We start from the raw sequence: 8160 nt of genomic DNA, 5'->3' as shown, positions 1-8160 counted from the left end.
AGGGTTGGGGTTTAAAACTTTATTATTATTATTTTTTAATCATTTTAATTTAGTTTTGAGGATAGAACAGCTGAGATGGACCAATAGGTCCCATGTTATCCCAAAATATTATGTTATGTTATATGTTAAACTAAACAGTCTTTTATATCATGACAATTATCAATATATGTTAATAAACTTGTCGTTAACATAACTTATAATTCAGTTTTATGCTGTCTAATTTTTAATTTCAAAATATAATATTAAAATAAATTATCAACATCCATTACTCTGTATGTGTCATGTAACATATGTTCTCTTTGAATTTTGTTTAGATTTTTTTTTCATACCTTACATGGCTTTCAGCGTGTCCATCCAATTAGAAACACAAACTATAGATAATGACAGACTGGAATATAAAATCTGAGCCTTCTCAACTTGCTGAGATATAAATAAACTAATTAAACCCATAAGTGATGCTCCTCCAATCTTATTATAGCTTTGAAGGAACTTATTTCAAGAAAACATCCTTATTTGATGGTAAAGTTTATAAACAATAAAAAGAGTATCTTTCTCTCTAAATAAATGGTGCTAAGGTTATTTCTTTTTTAGTGGGCAAACCAAACAGTTAGCCTGACTTTCTTTATCTGTGATCATTATTGTTCAGCTTCAAGCAGTAAAGAATTTTTTTAAACCTATTTATAGCTTAGTTAAAAAGCCAGTTAAATTATAGTAGTTTTGAGAAATTCCATCCTGGTGTTTGATATATTTTTGGTGTTGTAAAAGTGTAATATTTGAAAAGTACATGAAAAAAATAAGTAATTAACACAATGTTATAACAGACGTGCAGTTAAGAACATTTTTAATTTGGGCCTATCTATGGTCTCTAAAATGTTGATTCTACATATTTTGATGTTGTCCATATCATCATCAGGAGTGAACTTGCAAGATATATGTGTCATCTATTCTTTCTTAACTAGATCATGTGACCTGTGTGCAGGATTACTATTTTTACATAATTCCCTCCATTTTCTTATACATATATTTGCAGGATCTTCGTCTATATTTTAAAATTTATGATTTTTGTAAAAATTTATTATTTCTAAGGATTCATGGATATAATTGGCTTTAATACCCTATGGATGAGCCAACATTACTGTGTTTTCCCCCATAATATTTTAGGTTGTGTTTTTTGTACAAGTTCTGCTATGGCCAAATGTTTAGTCCTTTCACTTCTTACATATCCTGTATGTTCTGTTAAAGGAAATTTTAAATTACAATTATAATAAATTACATTTTGTCTGTCCAATATAAACATCTCCACATTCACATTCCATTTTATAAATTCCAGCTTTTCTGTTAATTCTTTATTATCTTTAGTATTATCTAAAGTTTATTTTATTTGATTTATTAGTTTATTTATTTTAGAGCAAAGCCACATTGGGATATCTGCTGTGTCAACTGCAGGGAATCGAACTTCAGGTTCTAGCATTTTAAGTGGGTAAACTTATTGTTTATTAAGGGACTAAGGTTTGGGTGTTGTTAAATACAAAGGCTACATAATGGGCTATCTCTGTTCTACCCACTGCAGGTATCAAAACCAAGTTCTCAGCATCATAAGCCTGCAGACTTACAGCTAAGCCAATAGGGGTCATATATATATATATATATATAGATAGATAGATATATCATGTTATGACAATGTAAAATTTATTCTTATAGTTTGAAAAAATTCATAAAAAATTAATTTATTTAAATGTGTACCAAAATTACATGTGGTGACTTACCTGAACCAGGAAGTGTCTTGATGTCAACCTTGAGAACTAAGAAAATCAACATATTAAAATATTTAAACAGTTGTGTAGTTTATATTTACATTAAGCTGAATAATACTGCATAGAAATACTGCTATTCAATAGAAAAAAAGTTTATTGTAAAATTACCATATAAGAAAATTAAACAATGATAGTTAAACCTACAATACAAGCATATCTTAAAACTACTTAATAGAATTTACATTTCAAAATAAAAAGAGATCATGTTTAAATATCCCAAAGCGTTTTTCATCCATTAATTTTTCTATCTTTTTTTACAACCAACCTAAGGAAGTCATTCTTAGCTGAAATTTTAGGATCAGAATAACTATAGTTCCACACTATAATAAACAAAATTATTTATCATTGGATATGATACTTATAATTTAAAGTAAAAATAATATGCCTTCAAACAGACATATGAAAAGTTTCATTATTATACCAAAACTATTTAATATAAAAAATTTTAAAATACTTTAATATGTTTAATCAACCCCCACCCTATATTATTTCCTTACTTTTATATCATCATTTCTATTTCATTTTGTTAATAATCTTTTTCTTCACTTGTTTTGGGTGGAATCCTTGAATAGGGGCCCACACAGACTTCTCCCAGTACTGTGCTTTCGTTTTTCTTTTCGTTCATAAGTTATCCTTTGTTCTGTTCGATTAGGCTAAAATAGTTTTCATTCTTTTCGATTTCACTATAGTTCTAGTTTAGATTTCCTTGTTTTTTCTGTACACTATCTTGTTTGATTTGACTTCATTACTGTATTATATATTGATTTACCCATGATTTTATTGATGGGTTAATATCTACATAGGTTCCAGTTTTTCTTCACCATTATATCATACAGGATTCATTCCCTACACCATTTTCTTCCCATTTTAATATGTTTACTAATTCATTTCGTTTTTCTTTATAGTTTATCCTTATACAGTTACTATCGTTTCATCTTTACTTTATAATTATTACCATTAATTTCATTTCTTTTATACTTTATCCTTTTTACTATTAACTTCATTTATTTTATAATATATCCTTCTTACTATCAATTAGTTTATTGGTGTACCATACTTTTATGGACAGGTTCATATCTAATACAGTTCCAGATTTTTTCAACTCAACATCATAAGGGATGCATTCCCTACACCATTTCCTTCTAATTTTTCACCATGTTAACTATTTCATTTTGTTGTTTTTTTATAGTTTATTTTTTTTTTTTGTAATTAAGCACAAAGCTACACAATGGGGTATCTGTGCTCTGCCCACCACGGGTATCAAAACCCGGATTCTAGCATTGTAAGTCCGCAGACATACCGCTGTGCCACTGGGGAGCTTTATAGTTTATACTTTTTACAGTTACTTCCATTTAATCTCTACTTTATACTTATTACAATTAATTTCGTTTCATTTATAATTTATCCTTCATGTCAGTAATTTAAATTCATGTGTTGGTCCCTGGGAGCCATGGTCTACCATATCTGCTTCCACTATTGCTCAACTTTCCCATCTAATAGCTGAACCCATTTTCCAACAATCTAAAGTTATCAGTTCTCCCTGACCTTATCATGGAATGCCTTCCATACTTGTATTGCAGTATCTGCTAGACCTCCTTTACACATTTTCAGACACGTTTTGCAGAATATTATCTTCATGTCTTCTGTGCTGTTCCTTTTGTCTCTTTTTAATTTGGGTACTTACAAGCTTTACCTTCTACAGTCTTTTAATTTTACCATAGTTTAACTTCAGGCAGATTTCTTTCGGCATTTGTCATTCTTTTTCACATATCGTCACTCATACCTTTAATTTTTCATGTTTCCCTTTATTTGGTGTTCTGTATACATTTTGAGTTTGTTGAAGGATACCTCCTCTTTCTTTCCTTCAGATTGTTTTTTTTCCATCTTTAGTTCATTCCCTTCTCGCATGGCTTCTTTGCTTTTTTGGTTGGTATCAGGTGTGACACTCTTGTTTGTTTTCCTTTCCATTATTAATAGGGTTTTACAGTCTGTTCCTTTTCTTCTCTTGTCCCTTTTTTGGGGGTGTTGCTCCTGTGGGTGGCACCTGTTCACACTTCCTCTCTTTTCGACAGTACTCCATCCAGGTATTCACATCATTTGTCTTCACACTTGGCTCTTATTCAGTCCTTGGTGGGGAGATTGGGTTTATATACCTGCAGGTAGCTTTCTTTTAGCTTGTTCCATTCACTCTTCTTCAGTGGGCATTTATTGGTGTAAATGGAAAGTGTTCTGTAGTTAATCTATGAATCAGGGATTTACCACAGATCGAACTCCTGTGTCTTGGGTGGTAAAGTTTCTCACCTGGTTTTTTACTGTGGGTCTTTGGTCAACTCGATCTTGGGTTATTGAGTAGCCTTGTCCCATACCTTCGTTTTTTCCCAATACTGTGAAGTTTTTACCTCACCTATCCTTACTATGTTCATATGTTCCTTCTGAATTCATCATCCTCCCTGACTGCCTACCATTCTGTTACCTTTTATTCTCTCATTTTACCTTCATTTAAATCACTTTCCTCGTGTTTCATGTTTCACCTTCCCTTGAAACATAATTCCTTCTCCTCTATGCCCATGTACATCAGAGGTCAGATTTGTTTCCCATGATGTTTCTCATACATTTTTCCCACTCCCTCTCTTCTCCATTATCTGGATCTTTCCTTCCTACCCAAGACATTGGCAGCTAGGGGAGGTAACTCCTGCTTTTGCCTAATTCCCTTCCTTTCATTTCCCATCTTTATTCTCGTCTCAATCTGGATTAACTCCTATGTATGGTCTGTGCTCTTCATTGTTCTATTGTCCATATGGCTTCTTTCTGTAGTGCCTGATCCCGCTTTTTTATTCCGAGGCAGTTTTCCTTGAGTTGAAATCTTTCTCTTTCTGCCTTCACCAACTTTGTTTGGCTTTTGATCCAATTGGCTTACTCCACTTTATCGTCTTCTTCCTGGACTTTGTTCCAGGTGTCTTCTGGTCAGACTTGACATCCTTACCTTTTCCCTGGTATCTCATTTTCGTCAGTTATTGGAGGAAATCCAACATTGAAGCATGAGAAGAACACCTAATACGTTTATCTACCCTTATTTACACCACATCGTAGTTTCTTCCTTATCTGGTTTTCGTCTACCACCTGTGACCATTTTTCTTTCTTTGGTGCAACTCTACCTGGGCAGGTTTCTATTAATTATTTTTTTCCTTTCAGGGGCACTGCTTCATTATTCACTATTTGGATCCCACTTCGTGGTGAACTGTGCTTGACCAGGTATCATTCAGTTGAAATCTGCACTGACAGCAATGTTGAATTGTGCTCTCTTCCATGGCTTTGCAATGCTCAATAGTGAGTTGGGGTGTTCCACAAGATCACTTGAAGGTGTATAACTTCGCAATGTTTGTTCCAGACCATACCACTCATGCACTACATGGGTAAAGCAGAAGGGGATAGCTGCTCATCCCTTCCATGCTTTAATGGAATAAATTGGTTTGGTCTGCTTTTCAAAATAGGGTGTCATGGTCATCCACTACACTGTCTCTGTTGGTGATGTTCCTCCAGACTTTTAACTGTGTATTCACTCTCCTTTCTTCTAGTGGAGTGTGGGAGTCCTTACCACTTTCCAGTTCCAAGCCACTGGGGTAGTTGCCCATGGAGACATCCTCCTGAACAGGTTCCACAAAAAGATGGCTATAACCATTCAGTCAAGAGTAGGGTGATGGTGTTCTACTGATGTAGATGAGATGTGGCCTCCAGAGCAGTTGAGATATCACCTTATTAGATGATGTGGCCTCCTGATATCATTTACACAACCACTGGAGTTCAAACATCGAAAAGGCAGTTCACCCCTTTGATTGGAGCCCTCATCTTACCACCACATGGATGTTGGTACCCTTTGGCCTGGTGTTAGATTTAAAATGGATAAAAAAAAGTCCTCACCCAGGTTTTCAGTTCTCTATCTTCCTCCCTCAATCTTCTCTGTCTGTGTTGTGGGTCACAGCGGTGGTATGTGAGATTGTTCCAGTTCTATCGTTGGCTATCCCTCGTTCTCTCTTCTTACAGGGATGTTATTGCCATTTGGAATGTGCTGGCTAGTTTCACATTTGGGGAGTTGATTGCATGCAACAGAAATCCTTTCGAATTGGAGTGGTTCTCAATTCCCCAGTTCTTGGGTTTGAGATGAAGATGGTGTGATCCTCATTCTACCCTCTTGCAGATATTTGTACTCCACAAGGAGGTTTTGGATGTAGTTGACTTACCAAGTATGGTCCACCATGCCCTAGCCACTCTACATCCAAGGGGGCATCCTTATGTATCCAGTTTTCTCATTGTGGGATGAGTTACAATATTTTTCTCTAGTTAGGATCACTTTCCTACCACATTCTCTCCTACTTGGATGTGCTCTTCTGATTTTCCACCCTGATATCTTACACATTCCACACATGGGCAAAGAGTATACCTGGCTCAGAAGTGGTGCAGTTCCCCTCTTCAGATCTGACACTCTCCTCTATGGAGGTATCCTTTGGACGATTTTGGGGAGTATGTCTGTTATTCCTTCGCACCAGTCCCTCCTCCTAATCAATGTGGGATTCTACCTAAGTGGAAGGAAGTACAATATCGGAAGTTATTGTTTTTCTATACTGAAAATGTATTTCCAAAAGGTACTTCCCTCTTCTCACATTTCCCACCCTTCCTCCCCATGCATTTCTGGTGCTTCAGTTTTGTGCCAAACTTTTATGTGATAGTTCGGGAAAAGGTACATAGAGGGAGTAACATGCTCTACGTGAGTGTACTATGTTCCTATTGGTAGAGAGGTGATGAATGATAGTTTACATGAGAGATATTGGAATCACTTGATTCCAATAGGGAAGAGCAGAGGGCTTGCGGCATGTGTAAATAAAAAGTTTGCATATAGGGGGCAGCAATGAACGAGAATAGCTAATCTTATGAAGGAGGGAAGTACCTATTGAAAATGCATTTTCAGTATAGGAAAATTATAACATTCATCTGATCATCAGATACTAAACTGGTTCTTATATAGGACTTTCACTTTTTTCTCCCAGACAGCCTTCACCTACTGCCATGTTGTAAATTGTTGTCACTTCTCAATGTTTGTTACATGCTCCAATTACTACTGGCATTGTTGATCCATTTGCTAACTTCAGCTGACCATTGGTCATGTACTGTTTAATCATGAAAATAGCTCTTCCTTCTTGTGGTGATCCTAACGTGTTGTCTCTATTGTTTCTTCTGGCAGCAGCATCCATGGTGATAGTCACTCTTTTCCTGTTTCTTGACAGTACCTTCTTTGTAGATAGCTCCAGCTGCTTTTTTTTTTCTCTTAGATTTCTGCTGTTGCTTGTTGGTAACAGACTTGCAGAATTTTTCAGTGTGCCCATTTTATAACAAACATAGCACCTCTTCTCTCTTTCTATTACTGAGTTCTTGTCATCTTTGGTTGTGTCCTGTTTTTTGTCAACCACTCCTTGTTTCGACTTTAACTGGTTATTCTTGTCATAGTCCATGGAATCTTCTGATATTATGTCTGCATAAACTTGTTGGCCTTTTCCTGTGAGAAGGGCACTGAGACAGACTGCCCAGTCACCTTTGTCCAAGTTGTGACTTTGGGCAAATCTTTCATATCTCTCTATGTCGTCTTTATGTTCATCAAATTTTGACAGCTTGGTTTGGCTGACCCTGACCCCACTGTCATTCTTGCGGCCTTCTTACTTCTGTTGGGTGAGCTTGGGAATCTCAGTTTGTGTTCTTACTCTCTCTATTTGCAGTCTCTCCTTTTCTTCTTTTAATCTTTCTTTCTCACTTCTCTGGCTACACTCTTCTCTCTCTAAGTCTTGTTATTGTTTAACAAACTCTCATAGCCCTCCATCTTTTAACCCAAGTCACTCACCTCTATATATCCATTTATCAAAGTTAGTCAACATGCTTATATAGCATGATCGTAATCTCTACATTATTTTTGCCACCATTACAGTTGTGCATATACAGGCCTACTTGCACTTTCATTCACGTCTTCTTGGTTACCTCTATATAATCCTGGCTGGCTTGTCAATGTCAGATTTTATAGGGCTGGGTTCTTTACAGTTGGTGTCTGTGACTTGTTGGTGATATATTTCGACAATAAATGGACAGCACACAATCCATTTGTTTTACAATAATATGTATATTCACAACAAGTCAAATGTATGTACAAAAGTTAGATACATTATTGTTTACCACAGTTGAATCTATAGCTTTAAATAACTGTTTTCGTCAAAAGTCCACAGAGGCTGGTTCATTTACTTTAGGAGCCAGCTGACAAGACGAATTATTTATTCTCTCCTCTGTTATCACAATACAATCAGTGATA

This window comes from Limulus polyphemus, unplaced genomic scaffold (genome assembly GCF_000517525.1).
Source record: "Limulus polyphemus unplaced genomic scaffold, Limulus_polyphemus-2.1.2 Scaffold2175, whole genome shotgun sequence".
Taxonomy (NCBI): domain Eukaryota; kingdom Metazoa; phylum Arthropoda; class Merostomata; order Xiphosura; family Limulidae; genus Limulus; species Limulus polyphemus.
The sequence above is the reverse complement of the archived record's forward strand: the minus strand, read 5'-3'. Positions refer to the sequence as shown.